Genomic DNA, 16068 nt, shown 5'->3' with positions numbered 1-16068 from the left:
GCCATACCTCCGATGTGAAAACAAGGCCAAGCGACTCAACTATGCATGAAAACACAGGAACTGGGGTGCAGAAAAATGGCAGCAGGCGCTCTGGACTGATGAGTCAAAATTTGAAATATTTGGCTGTAGCAGAAGGCAGTTTGTTCACCGAATGGCTGGAGAATGGTACAAGAATGAGTGTCTGCAGGCAAAATGGAGTTGGGGATTTGGTCAGAATTAATGGTCTCCTCAATGCTGAGAAGTACAGGCAGATACTTATCCATCATGCAATACCATCAGGGAGGCATCTGATTGGCCCCAGATTTATTCTGCAGCATGACAACGACCCCAAACATACAGTGAATGTCATTAAGAACTATCTTCAGAAGAACAAGGAGTCCTGGAAGTGATGGTATGGCCCCCACAGAGCCCTAATCTCAACATCATCGAGTCTGTCTGGGATTACATGAAGAGAGAGAAGCAACTGAGGCTGCCTAAATCCACAGAAGAACTGTGGTTAGTTCTCCAAGATGTTTGGGCCAACCTACCTGCCGAGTTCCTTCAAAAACTGTGTGCAAGTGTACCTAGAAGAATTGATGCTGTTTTGAAGGCAAAGGGTGGTCACACCAAATATTGATTTGATGTAGATTTTTCTTCTGTTCACTCACTTTGCATTTTATTAATATATATAATATAATATAATATAATATAAAATTCACCTTTCAGCAGGACAATGATCCCAAGCACAAGGCCAAAGCAACATTGGTGTAGCTCAAGAACAAAAAGGTGAATGTCCTACAGTGGCCCAGTGTGGCACCCAGGGCCCTGTCTGTAAATATTGTGCTGTGGTGATTTGGTGGTGGTTGGAAGGGATGTGGTTAATTTCCTATCCCTGCCAAAATACATGTGAGAATGTGGCTGGAGCTAATTGAATAATTGATAATTAGGCTCCAGCTACATGCTATAAAAAGGGTGAAATTACTTTGTTTGGTGCAGGTGTTTTGGGGTGAATGTTTCTGTGTTGTGTGGTACGGAGTTCAGTGAAGGCTCTGCCCAGCCTGAACAGTTTTTTGTTTAATCCTTTTATTTTGGCTCTGTGAGCAGTGTTTGTTTGATTTTTTTTATTTACTTTTTGTTGATTAAAACAGTGCAGCAGCGCTTTTCACTGCAGTTTACTGTCTCCGAGTCTCTGTCCTCCCGGCTATCCTGTCACATCCAGTCAAAGACCTGATCTCAATCCCATTGAGAGTCTGTGGCACTATTTGAAAATTGCGGTCCACAAGCATTGTCCAACCAATCTGAACAACCTGGAGCAAATCTTCCAAGAAGAATGGGCCAAAATCACTCTGACACTGTGTGCAAAGCTGGTACATACTTACCCCAAAAGACTTAAAGCTGTTATTGCAGCGAAAGGTGGCTCTACCAAATATTAATGTGTGGGGGTTGAATACTTCTGCAAGCAAGATATTTCAGTTTTTTTTATTTTTCTTAAAAATATTTCCCAACCTAAAACCAATGTACCATTTGTAATTTGGTAATGAGAAAATTGGTCAGGGGTCTGAATACTTTTGCAAGGCACTGTAAATATATATAACCATAATAAATGCATTATGGCATTTATTTTATTTAAATAACTTTTTGCCTTTTTGTTTCTACTAGAAGTTTGTGGATGATAATATTGGCTATACTCGGAGACAGTGTGGGTGGTTGCTAAGCAACAGTTCCCACAAAGCTCCACCAGTGCACAAGTGTATTCACCTTGGGCCACAGCCAAGCAGAAACGAACAGTTCTGCCCAAGTCTGCCAAATTGTGTGTGGGTATATAGTAGATATATTTTATATTACTTACAAGATTTATAAGTAAGCACAATTATATTTCAATGCTCATTTATATACAAGTCATATCATCCCTTACTATACTGCTGATTTGGTGGTTTTTATTTTAGCTAACAAGGTTTTCATGTGTGGCAGCAATACACTAGCAATAGTCACAAGGCAGTGACATCAGCTCCCTAGCAGCAAGCCTCCTATGTTGGGAATGGATTCTTTCAATGCAGCGGGTTTGTGCATTTCAGAAAGGAGATGAAGACTCATGAAATTAATTGGAGACTTAAGTTGATGAGAAGCAATTATCCTCCACAGTACAAATTAAAATGGTGTGCTGCCCTTTTTATATGAAAAATGAAAAAAAGCAGGCGGCGTACAGGATTTATACAGGACCCTGACACCTCTGATAAAACGAGAGAGTGGTTGTACAATATTTGTTAGCCTATTTGTTTTTCTATGGGTCTCTCACTTAGATTTATATTGGACCCCAACACCCGCGATATATCGAGTGGTTGGTGTGTATATATATAAAATTATTGAAGACGACTTTCCTGTTTATTGTGGTTTTTTGTGTTAAATTTGTTTTAGGTGTGTATCTCTTTAAAAAAGATTATCCTGTTTATTAATTAGTTGATTCGTGTGCTTTTTGAAAACCGTATTTGGTTTCCGGAAGGGGATTGGATTGTTACTCAGGTTCTTAGAAAAAGAAAAATGGCAATCAATGTAAAAAATGGTTTAATAATGTGTGGTGTTTGCCTTCGAGACGAACAATGATTGATATGTATAGGGTTTGTTGTATCATATAAAATAAACGTGATTATACTGTATTTGTATTTTTTTGTATTTTTAGCAGTATTAGCAAGTATGTCTCTGTGAGTGCACGTGATTTTTTTTTTGAAAATCCCACTATATCGCGGTACGGAAATTATTATCAATATCAACCAATATTGATATCATATCAAAATATCGATATTGGTGCCACCCCTAAAAGTTAACCAGTCAAAATGTTTAGAATGCTACATTTTTTATAAACTGGTAGTGAAATCTATAATAAGCTACCCTACTTGCCTACATTTCCCACTACATCATCATCACACCGTGTAACAATTATTTTTTTTTTTTTTGGTTCCTGGGTAGTAAGTGTTATTTCCTAATTGCTTATGCCTCAAAAGTATAGAAAATGGCTATTATTCCCCACAAACTTTGCTTTTGTGACCAGGACAGTGATATTTTGAAATTTACCTATTTTCCAGAACATTCCAGATAGATTCAGTGCTGAGTAAACTTGAAGTAACTTCTAGAACCTTCTAGAACTTTCCAGTAATAGAAATATAAATAGAAATACAGAGGCCTTAAGCCCACCAGTTCAGTTTAGTTCCAGCTGCCTAAGTGGATACATATCTGCATTTTTCTGAGATGGCATCAAGAGGCTGCAAGCATCCAGCAGACACATTTTGTCTGTGGCCAATTTATCAAGACAAGAGCGAAAAAGTACTCCGTGGAAGCATCTGCTAAGATGTGTGAGGCCTACAAGACATATTTCGGCATTCCTGTCGGGGATCAAGACAAACCCCGGGCACCTCATTTCACCTGCGAGCACTGCAAAAAAATCTCTGGAAGGTAAGATGGACAATTGTTGCTCTGAATTTTATGTTATAAAATGTGTTAATTTTTAAAATTGTAAAAGTTTTTAATTTTAAAATGTTTTACAATTTTCAATGTTATTGAAAAAATATATCATATATGAAAAATGTTGCGAGAATCTCTTACACATTAGTCATGGGTGAAATAAATGTATTTTTGTAGGATGGTACAGAGGGGAAAAGAGAGCCATGAAGTTCGCTATCCCAAGAATTTGGCGGGAACCCACTGACCACTCAAGCAACGGGTACTTCTGCATGGTGGACCCTTCCAAACGTCGGACTGGCAAGAATGCACCTGCTATCACGTATCCGGACCTTCCTTCATCCATCGCCCCAGTGCCACACTGCCATGAGCTCCCCATACCCACTCCTCCGGAGAGAGAGAGCAGCCATCTTTAGAAGAGAGCAGCAAGTCAGAGAGAGCGAGGAAGACGTTGTAGATCCAGATGACAATTTCAGAGGTGGAGCTGAGGAGAGAAACCCATACTACCCCAACCAAAAAGACCTCAACGACTTGATTAGAGATCTTGGTCTCACCAAGTCCAATACCGAGCTTTTGACGTCTAGGCTCAAGCAGTGGAACTTGTTGGATGAAAGTGTGCAAGTTGCAGATCAGAGGAAGCGTCACCAACCTTTTTCCAGCTTCTTCACCCGTCAAGATGGGCTCTGCTTCTGCAACAATGTGACCAGTCTGTTCGAGGCAATCGGAATCGCCTGTAACCAGAATGGGTGGCGCCTCTTCATTGACAGCTCATCCAGGAGCCTCAAAGCTGTGCTGCTCCATAATGGTAACAAGTACCCGTCTCTTCCCCTGGCTCACTCGATGCACCTCAAAGAGGATTACAACAGCATCAAGACCTTGCTGGACGCCTTGAAGTATGATGAGTACGGCTGGGAGGTCATAGAAGACTTCAAAATGGTGGCATTCCTGATGGGTCTCCAAGGCGGTTTTACCAAGTTTCCCTGCTATCTTTGCCTTTGGGACAGCAGGGACACCAAGGCGCACTACCACAGGCGGGACTCTACACAGCGGACCGAGTTCTCTGTAGGGAGGAACAACGTCAAGTGGGAGCCACTGGTGGACCCCGGGAAGGTGCTGATGCCACCACTGCACATCGAATTAGGCCTTATGAAACAATTTGTCAGAGCTCTAGATAAGGAGTCGGCAGCCTTCAAGTACCTTCAAGACTTCTTCCCTAAACTGTCTGAGGCAAAGGACAGATAAAGAAGATCCTGGAGTGCAATGAATTCCCAAAGAAGCTCACTAGTAAAAAGAAAGTGGCTTGGAACAGCTTTGTCACAGTGGTTCAGGGCTTCCTGGGCAATCACAAGGCCGAAAACTATGTGGAGCTGGTTGAGACTCTGGTGAAGAACTACGGCACAATGGGCTGTAGGATGTCTCTCAAAGTCCATATCCTTGATGCTCATCTTGATAAATTCAAGGAGAACATGGGAGCATACTCGGAGGAGCAAGGCGAGTGCTTCCACCAGGATATACTGGACTTTGAACACCGCTACCAAGGACAGTATAATGAGAACATGATAGGAGATTACATTTGGGGGCTGATTCGTGAAAGTGATTTACAGTATAATCGTAAATCCCGAAAACTACTCACTTCTAAATCTTTTGTAGTCATTTTTGTATTACTTTAGTATAAATACATGTTAATTTGGATTCCTATGTTGTTTTTTTCTGACTTTATGTGAACGAAAAGACCGTTTTCTCATTGGAAATAGATACATTTCAAAATATCACTGTCCTGGTCACAAAAGAAAAGTTTGTGGGGAATAATAGCCATTTTCTATACTTTTGAGGCATAAGCAATTAGGAAATAACACTTACTACTCAGGAACAAAAATTGTGTTACATAGTGTTATTAGAGGAGTGATTACATCCAGCACAACATCATGTACGTGCTTTAATTGCAATTTAAATCCAATAAATTATATTTTAATATGATTTAATGAGCTTTTCTTCAACATGGATTTCAAAAACTAACTTAAAAATGTGACCAAAAGAAAATACATCATTCTCAAGCAATGCCATAACCTCATATGAAAAATGTATTTGAAATTAATTTAAACATGTTCCCCCCCTCTGTTCCCCACCCCGCTCTGCCCAATGTTAAGTACTGTGACCAGGGTCAGGCCAATGCCAGTAGCACGAATAGGCTAACCCCAGTACTGAGACCAACTTTACATACTTGACCTGGGATAGAGTGGGGTGGATAAAGTTTATCCATAACTTTAAATAGTAAAGCAGAAGTAAAAGTACAAGAAAAAAGTCCAACAGAAAAATATTTCCTATATAGTAGCCCTTATCAATCTCTTTATTGCCTGTAACAATAAAAACATTGATAAAGACTTCTACCAAAATATTTGTCTACTATATCTAGTTTTCCAGAGGTTTACCACAGTAAAGTAAAACCTTTATAGAAAAACATTTGATTTTATTTAATTAAATTGTTCTGTTTTGTTTGTTCTTCCTATGTTTTCTGGAACCATGGATACAGATGTTACCAGAACAAGTGGGCATTTCACCAGTTTGCTCATAGCAGCTACATCCATATTTACCATTCAACTGAATAGCATTCTGCAAGACAGGCCGTGCAACAGAGTCACATGTACAGATCACATAAGCCCTTCACTGTCTAATTTGATTGTTTCATCAACAAATGGTCTTAGGAATGTATCTATGGGTGGCTTAGAAATGGCAAACCGCAAAGATTCTAAAAAGGTGTGTTTCCTATGCAAATCTGTGGAGATTTCTTTTATATGCAATTGAATTGGCCTAACAGAATAAAGCAAGATTAAAAAGTTGGTAGTTGTTGCCCAGGAAGCCCCGAACCACTGCAATCACAAGGCCGAAAACTATGTGGAGCTGGTTGAGACTCTGGTGAAGCACTACGGCATAATGGGCTGTAAGATGTCCCTCAAAGTCCATATCCTTGATGCTCATCTTGATAAATTCAAGGAGAACATGGGAGCATACTCAGAGGAGCAAGGCGAGCGCTTCCACCAGGATATACTGGACTTTGAACGCCGCTACCAAGGACAGTATAACGAGAACATGATGGGAGACTACAGTTGGTGGTTGATTTATGAAAGTGATTTACAGTATAATCATAAATCTTGAAAAACTACTCACTTCTAAATCTTTTGTAGTCATTTTTGTATTACTTTAGTATAAATACATGTAAATTTGGATTCATATGGTTTTTTTCTGACTTTATGTGAACGAAAAGACTCAAATTCACCCGTTTTCTCATTGGAAATAGGTAGATTTCAAAATATCACTGTCCTGGTCACAAAAGCAAAGTTTGTGGGGAGTAATTTTCCATACTTTTGAGGCATAAGCAATTAGGAAATAACACTTACTACCCAGGAACAAAAATTGTGTTACATAGTGTCCTCATCATCATCATCATAAGGGGTGGGCCCCAATATCAATATTTTGATATGATATCGATATCGTTTGACATTGATAATAATTTCAATATCGCGATATCGTGGGATTTAAAAAAAAAAAATCACGTAGGCTCCCAGAGACATACTTTGTGTTGCTAATACTGATAAAAAATACAAATGCAGTATAATCAAGTTTATGTATGATGTAGCGTTTAAAGACATGCAGTTGGTAACATATAAAATGTGTAGAGAGGGGGGCTGCATCTCTTTAAGGCCTATAGAAGGGGGGGGGGGGGGGGGGGGGGGGGGGGGGTCCATCACTGAGGGTAACCGGACATATTAAGAGGGGTCATCGCCTCTGAGATGACCCAATATACAAAGAGGCTCGCGAACCGAAAAGAAAAACATGGATTAGTATGTATTAAAACACATGAGAGAAGTTCCGCCTCTTCAAAGGCTCAACATGTAATAAAAGGGTGAGTTCCATCGCTGAAGAGACCCAATAAACAGGAGGGGGGGTCACCGTCTTTGAGATTACCTGGAATAGGGGCTCGCGAACCAGAAAGAAAACATGGAGTTAGTAGTTATTAGAACATTTAGAGCGGGGTGTTCAAAAGCCCAACATAAAGAAGGAGGGGTCACCATCTCTGAGGAGACCCGACAAATGAAGTGGGATCCCACCGCTTGGGGGCCCTCACATAAATAGAGGCTTCAGAACCTGAAAGAGAAGAATTCAAGAGATTATGCAAGATAAAAGTGGGGTTTATCATACCGTAGCTTTCCATCCACCTGCACTTGGTGCTTATGTAATATGCTTTTATTGTATATAATGTATTCAATTTTAAGGAATTATATACGCCACTTTTGACACAAGCTTCATCATCTACCCATTGTAAAAAGAGTCCATAGACCTGCCTGAATTCAAATACCTGCTGTCAGCTCCCTGCTTGGGCAACATTGTTTCGGAAACCACTTTAGAATGCTCTGGGCTACAGGAGGGAAGGACAAACTTGCTTCATTTCAGGGCACTAATTATATGCTGCAGGTGTTCAAATTTGCCATTGTGTCTTGGCACTCAATGAACAATAGGAAGTCTAATTGACATGAGGTCACATGATACATTCTCACACCTGTTGGTGATGACATTTAAATTTTCATCTATAAAGCATTATTGCTGGAACTGCAGGTTGTGTGTTTAAGGTTTACTGGTATAAATTAGAACAGCTTGTGCTTCTGCCTAAGAAGCCAGGATTAGGATTTTGGAACAGTGTGTACTGATAAATGACACATAAAGAGCAAGATATCTGTTTTTGATAATAATAGTGCATCTATGCTAGTTCTTATGCTTTCAAGATGAGGCTACAGTATATTGTGTTAGATCTTTGATACGTTCTCTAACTTCAAAGTAGAGCTGCCACATGACACCAGATATATATTTTAAAATGAGTATATGCTGTTTGCTGTCCGATGTTACATATTCTAAATGTTGTGTTCGCTGTCATCCAAAAGTACTGTGTACATCTATTTTTTAGTCTAATTCTAACCAATTAAAGCCTTGTTGTTAATCATGCTTTATCTTTCCTCCTTTTCCAGGAGAGGAGTACTGACAAGTATAACTATCTTCATTTCTAGGAAGACAGCTTGTCAAAGACCTGTTTGAGAAATGTCATGGGCAGGAGGGTATTAAACCTGGCTAGAATGTTGTTGACCTGTACTGGAATTTGGCAGGACACCGGGAGTTAACTGTAACACAACTACTCTTAAAGGAAAAAGAGAGCTGTGTGCTTTAGCAGACAGGGTTTTAGGGATATTGAGGAGAGAGTGACCCCTACTGATAGACCACCTGCAGCTCTCCATAAGTTCTATCCAGATACAGAGTAGATCAGAATTCCAAACTGTGGACTGTAAATTGTAGGCTATAGGCCAATTCTCAATTCTAACCACCACGCCACATGACTTCCACAGATACAGTAATCTCTCTTCATGAAGTGACTGCAGAGGAGGAATTGTATGCAATTCTCATGTGCCTACAGAACTGGCCTCTAACAGTCTTGGCTTATTGAGAGATGATAATGAGTATCCATTAAAATATCCCTGCTCTCTGAGTGTCTCTGGTTAATTAAGCAAGCACTTCTTTAGGGGAAAGTTGGTGTTGTTACATTTGCATTCGGTCTATCTGTGCTGTTTTTTTGTAGTTCTTTCTTTCTTTCTTTCTTTCTTTCTTTCTTTCTTTCTTTCTTTCTTTTTCTTTCTTCCTTAAATCATCCTGATTTTTAAAATGGTTTTTCTATTTCTGTGTGAAGAATAGTGGGTACACGTTTGAATGTCTGCAAGAACTGAATAGTCACATTAAATGGACAAACAATGTTCTTTAAGGGTCTACTTAAACATTTTAAAATTACATTTCAATGTAGTATGCATCGCTGCTTTTGTCTTTATATACAAAATAATCTTTAGAGTACAGTTCTTGTCGTGGGCAAAACTTCTTTTGAGTATGCTGATTTAATATTAATCCAAACTGTTTTAGTCTAAAGACCTTCAGGTCAATGTGATTAGAAAACAATGAGGAGACAAGGAGAGATTTTTATAGCATGAAACTCAAAGGTGCTAACAGAGAGAGAGGAGAGAGCAGAGGGGGCAGAAAAGGGTAGAGAGCAGAAGTCCTGTTCCCCCACCCCATCCAGAGGGGCGAGGAGAGTGGGAGAGAACATAGATAGAGGAAAGGGTGGCCGGTGGTAGAGTTATTAGGGGTCAAGAAAGAAGTGAGAGGCAATTATCCACTTACTTATCCACTAAAAGATTGATGAACTGTCTTGTTTGCTGCTTTGTTGATGGTCAATGGAGAGATATGGGTTTAATTAATGAAGGTAAAAACCCTGGAAAAAAATATTGACTTATATGGACATTGTTTATTTTCGGTAGAACTGCCTTGTTACATAATGGCATATAACAGCCTGTGACAGGGACCCTTTCTGAGTTATACTGCAAAATCAATTACTTTATTGGTCAGTCACAATCAGATTTTTAGTTTTTGAAGAGGAGAGGGGAAAAGGAGAACTGCCACTTTGGTTGGTAGTTTGGTGCTCTAAGATGCATTAACACCTATCTGCACAAGATAAAATGTAGCTCTTAGTGTTACAACAGTTCACTCACATCAAGTACAGACAAACTGCTGATCTGGGTAGAGCAAATAAGCCTTGTATGCCTTTATTATGCCAATAGGAGCAATGCCGTTTCAGGTTTAAGAGTTAATTGGCAGGAATTGAGAATTCGATTCTGCCCAAAAGAGTTAAGAAAATAGACAAATTGTTTCTTTCTCTATTTCCATAGGTTCATTAAAGAAATGGCACCAAACAATGTGATTCGTAAGCTTTCCCCAAGAGTCAAGATTACAGCATGGTGTAATTGAAGCAAATGCAAATCACATTAAACATCATATTGATTGAAACCTTTGAAAGATGTAAAACACATTTCAGAGCAGAGTGAGTAATGCCTTTCTCTCCCACTGCGTGTAATCCTCACATATTTTTATAACCTGTCTGTATTTGTTACGTTGGAATGGCTTAGTATCCACTGATCCACGTGAAATGCTCTGGAACACTATACAATGATGGCACTTGAAATTGGTATACTATCATCATTTTATGATTAATTTTGGAACTAGCTCCATCACAAACAAATGGCCTCTTTGGAATGAATCCTGGAATTCATGCTGGCTTGTATTTCACCTTCTAGAAGCATGTCTAAAACATGCCAAGTTTAAATAATTAACAAATACACATGTTGTTCTTAACTTTATCAAATGTATGTAAATGCTGTCTGCGCTGTTTATGGGTGACCATAATGTTTGCCAGAATATTTAAACTAAAGAGAGGATACTTAGGCTCCTTCTTTTGTTTGGTTAATTAATTAGCCTACGCAAGGAATCTTTGTTCTGCTGAACTCTTTGTAGTGATTTGCAAAGAGTATAGCCAAGTATAACGTTGTTCAAGGAGGGAGGGCTGGGCTGGATCTATTCATATCATGACTCTTAATTTTGTAAGTCCTTGTACTGCAGCATCATTTCTTTTTATCTAGAATCTCATTGACAAAAGGGTCTTCGATTTACCATTTTGATTGAAAAGAAAAACATCTACTGTAAGGTGACTAACATGAACCACAATATCTACCTTTAGTTAAATTTAAAACCTCCCATGATGGGAAAGTACAGTATATAGTTTCGCTTGTGTATATGTGTCAGTGGAAAGGGAGATTTTACAAAAAATACATGAAGCACATTTTCAAAGATGTATTCCCATTTGGTAGTGATAATGCAGAAAGGAGGAACGTCTAGCTTGGCTGGGAGTCATAACTGTATCTTTTTTTTTTTTAAATATTCTATAAAATGCTGTGTTCAATCAGGAACTTCATGTATATTTTGATATCTACTGCAGATCATCCTTTTTAACGACTCAGTGTCAGACTGCTTCATTTCATAAAGTCTCAGTGTCAAGCAAACAATGTTTTAATACAATAGCAATCAATATATATATATATATATATATATATATATATATATATATATATATATATATATATACATGCTATATATATATATGGGATAAGTATACCGGTTGTATGTTAAGTATACCGGACATACAATACAATATAGTGCTGTTTCCCTTCTTGTTTAATACGTTTTCATTGTGCACTGCATTTCTCAAACAAAAACTGAACTATATACATAATTAAACAATATGTGTAAGAAGACAGATCCAACAATTCAATAAACATTTTTAGTGGGCAAAATCTGATAAAATCGTAAATACTTCATCAATTTGAAATGCCTCATCCATGAATAAAAAGCAAATAAAATGTTTTTTGTTTTAAATTTTAACCCCATCTCTCCCCTTTTATGCAAACTGGTTCCAAATTATTATTATTATTATTATTATTATTATTATTATTATTATTATTATTAAAAAAGCTTAGACAGTTTCCAAATAAATTGTTAAGTTTCATGTTATTTTTTTAAAAGAGCTAGCTAACTTGAGCCATTGCAAAGTGCTATAAGTCATGAATTGCTTTTTAATCAGTTTTTCTTTTCAAAGCTCTTTTTATATGGGCTCATTTGTAATTATTATTATTTTGTTTTTACCATTTTGCCGTAGAAGGTTTGTGAATGGATAGCTAGAACTCACCCTCCCAGTCATTTTAGAAACATTCTGGTATTTAAATGTTGCCCCAGCCAATGGGCTCCAGATAACTTGCTCCAATGCTGTCGTGTCATCATGACCACAAGCATTCTGGCAGCAAGAGGCAGGGTAGCACCTACTCCTCTCTCTCTCCTTCTCTCTGTCGCTGGGCTAAGCAGATCTGTGTGTGTGTGCGTGTGTGTCTCTGTGTGTGTGCGTGTGGTGTGTGTGCGTGGGGGGGAGTGAGCTTGCACTGTTCGATGACAGCAGTAGGGGAGAGAAGGGAGAAATCATGTTGTTCAACAAGACAGGCACATAGCAGAACCTCTCAGCTGTGACTCCGGGCCAACGATCTTGGACAAGGCTACTCTTCATCAAGGTAAAGAACCCGAGTTGGTATCACTGAGTACTATTTTATTGTATAGTAAGGTACAGAATATTATTGTTTTTAGTTTTCACTCTACTGTATCTACACTATTTATTTTTTATCCACATGAGCAGCTGAGCCAATTGAAAGAAATTAACTTGTTAAGTCATATTCTTCAGGGTAAATGTAAATGATGGATGCCTTTTTTAGTTATATTTTTAGTTCAGTTCAGGGCACTTTACAGTATATTTTTCAAATAACAGACTGAATCTACCTGTATGTCTTTTGATAGTGCAAGGAAGCATATACGGTAAGTGTCATGGTGATACTACTCACACAACAGTTACAAAAACTGTCCTAGAACAAGAACTAGGCTATGAATTTTAAATGGGCTTTTGCAGTATTTCTTGTTTTTAAAGGGCTATGCTTTAAAAAGCATCAGTCGTGCCATGCAGTAGCCTAAATAAATGCATATTGATTTGATCAAGATATCTACGCAGAAAGAGAGATTTTTGGACGATGTGAGTCAAACTATTGTCCTAAGTAGTCTGCCTGCAGTTTTTTTTACTAGAAAACTAGAATAACTGTTTGAATTTCCTAGTTACTGCTAAACAAATGCATGCAGTTCTGTATTCATGGGGTTAAATATATTTTACTTAGGTTCAGTTTGCTTGTGCAGGGAATTAAATTATTGATAAGCATTATATTTTTGTTAAAAATGTCATGCCAGCTTCCTAAGATTTAAATTTGGCCATTTTCCCAGAATGGGAAATCAAATTAATTTAGCTGGGATACTGAGCTTTTAAAACCAAGTGTTATAAAAAAGAATAAAAGAGGTGGGTGGGTTTGGAATTGAAACCTTTGTTAACAAATTCAGTGGCACAAATTGTAAGAAATAGAAACATCAATGTGTGTACATTATAGTATACAAAGTTGGTTTTGTATGACTTTTAATGTTTTTATATTTGTTTGTTTTGTGTGGCACAGTTCTCTGGGATTTACAAGCTTATTACTCAATTGTTTATAAAAACAGATTTTCATTTTTATTATCATATTACATATCTATCTTTACATACATGAGTCATGGTTTCATCCAGTTTACTGGACATCAGAAAGAGATTAATAAACCTTCATTTTTTGTGATATAGATTAGCTTTGAAACATTGTCAACCATCTGTTTCTGTTTTGGTTTCCGACCGTACATCATATAGGGTGAAAAAAATAGAGCTAAAATGTGGCTTCCCTTTTAGAAACAACAGCTGCAGCCAGAAAAACGTCTTTGCAGTCTGCTTTGTATGCTTGTCAACATTCTGAAACCCAAATGCAGGAGGTTCCAAAATGGTTCCAAATATGGAACATGCACTGCACTGTTTCAAATTCCAGGGGGAAATGTGGATTGCAAGACAAATGGCAGTGAGGTAGGAGTGGTGGGGGAGAAGAATATGTTGGAAGAAATGCACCACCACTCAGTAAGCTATGGCTATAGTACAGACTGTAAGGCTGGCACAGACAGCAGTTGGTTTGAAATTAGTAATACAATGTTAAAAAGGACATTTCCAATATAAAAATGTAGGCAAAAAAATGGTAAGTTATTGGCAAAAGCATCAGGCTTTTAGATGTATAGCTTTGTTAAAGGGTTTTAGAAAACTACAATTGCTACCTGCAAGAACTAAAGTTGAGAGGAGGGAATAGTTTATTTAGTCGTAGGACTATGATGTGGTACACAGATATTTCACTGCCAGACAAAACTTTCTGACATATGTGATTTACTGTACGTGGTGCATGTACAGTAAATCTGTAATGGTCTTCATAGAGGAAAGTTTGGCTGCACAGCAGAGTACAGGACAGATTGTTACTGTCAATTTAGAATCAGAATTAGATCATTAAAACTCAATTTAGTCCCTTGGCGTCCTACAGGAAAGTGTCGTGTGCAGCAGCATTTCACTGCCACCACTCTTTATATCTTTGTTTTAAAAAAAGGTTATTTGCATAAACTTGTCAAATAGTGAGCGAATAAGACAGCATTTTAAAATGCATGAACATTTTTTTTAATACTAAGTATGGCTGACGACATTTGACAGTCTGTTGACATGAATACAACTGATTTTGCACATTTCTGCTAAAAGAAGGCAACCATATGCTGCTTGAATTACTAATGCTACTTTTTCTCCCCCCTCTGCTCTAAATGTGCTGCATCAATAAGACAGGTAGGGCACAACAGAGTCCAGAACAGATGCTGCTTTAAATTAGCTCAGTATTTGTCAATCACAAAAATGAACTGATCACTGGGGTTTTTTTTTTTTTTTTTTTTTTGTTTGTTTGTTTTATTTCCCGTTAGTTTTTTTGAGTAATCTACTGCTGTGGTTGTGGAAAAAATACAGTTGTACTGGAACTATTAGATTCCTTTCAGCTCTGAAATATCAACTGTGTTTTATTACCCTGACAACTGTTCCATTTGCATTGTTAGGGTGTGCCTCACTGCAGTAGCCTGGTGACTTTTTTTTTTTTTTTTTTTAACATAATGGAGTTAGCGTGTGAAGCAAACAACAATAAGTAATGGACAAGGAGAATAATGATGAATATATATCCATTTATAAATATGTATATATTCTATGCAACAAACTTTGGGCTGAAACTGCTGAGGCATGTGATAATTGCCCTCCAAAGAGCAGAGCTGACATGTTTACTTGATCAGTGCTCCAGGATTGCTAGCAATCCAATTCTATCAAACGTAAGTCTTTTATGTTGTACAGTGGTGCATATCACTTAGTGTACAACCCACTGTTCTGTGTTTGATAATTTGTTAGATATAATAGATTCTGTAAATTCAATACATTCAATACACAGCTGTAATTTGCTTTAACTTTATTGTCTCACCTTTATTTATAGTTGACTTACAAAATGTTCTATCATTTTTTTGTTACAAAATTTGTGTTCGTTTTTTACTTGCAAATGAAATTGCCTTTTCTGACATAAATAAATGTGTGCGACATTGCAGTGCACATAGGTCTTGATCCTCAAAGCTGTTTACTTAAAATTATCATTACAGTCAGCGCTCACAGATCTTACCCAATAAAACTTTGACTTCAGTGACGGTTAAACGCATATGACGCATATCTGATTATTTCTGTGTATGTAGGTGAACACGTTGTAACCTGCCCCCTACCACCCCAACACCTTGCCGCGCGCACACACACTTCGTACCTAAAGGTAAAAAATATGACTTGCGTTTGATGAACTCTACAGGGAGATGTTGATTCTTTCATTGAAATTTGTTAGCGCACGAGTTTCCAGAATTAAAACGGTATCCAAAGTCAGTCATCAAAGTTGTAGAATACACTGCTCGATAAGGCCCTGATGTCACAGTTTACTGGCAAATGAAATTGCACAAAAGCAACTAAAGATCACAGATTTAAAAGAAAAAATCCATCACAGCATCTAAAACTGTTTAATGATTAACTTCCACATTACCGTGCCATGTCTCGTTCGCTTTGTTTTTAGAGGAAGCGCTGTGTAACACCAGTGCACAATAAAGACAGACTGATTAGCCATGACAGAAAGAAAAAGAAAATGCGGGCTGTGACGCTTAAACAAGTTAATTGTAACACTGAAGAGATAGGCCTTGCATCAGAAAAACGGTGACAGCGTCGGAAATCGCGTGTGACGGGTA

General features: G+C 37.9%; 1 protein-coding gene across 4 annotated transcripts in view; it reads left to right on the top strand.

Moving 5' to 3' along the window:
* Nucleotides 1–12183: 12183 nt before the first annotated feature.
* The window catches only part of LOC121314711 (cAMP-regulated phosphoprotein 21-like), a 69391-nt gene continuing 65506 nt past the window's right edge, over nucleotides 12184–16068 (top strand). For 2 of the 4 annotated variants that reach the window (XM_041248273.1, XM_041248272.1), the window contains exon 1: nucleotides 12186–12410. The gene's annotated coding sequence lies outside the window, so the exon portion shown is untranslated. Of the gene's footprint in view, nucleotides 12411–16068 lie in introns of all 4 variants that reach the window. The other 2 variants (XM_041248274.1, XM_041248275.1) reach the window with 2 other exon arrangements.

Source organism: Polyodon spathula, chromosome 4 (assembly GCF_017654505.1).
Source record: "Polyodon spathula isolate WHYD16114869_AA chromosome 4, ASM1765450v1, whole genome shotgun sequence".
Lineage (NCBI taxonomy): Eukaryota > Metazoa > Chordata > Actinopteri > Acipenseriformes > Polyodontidae > Polyodon > Polyodon spathula.
Note: the sequence above shows the minus strand (reverse complement) of the source record. Positions and strands in the feature narration are given on the sequence as shown.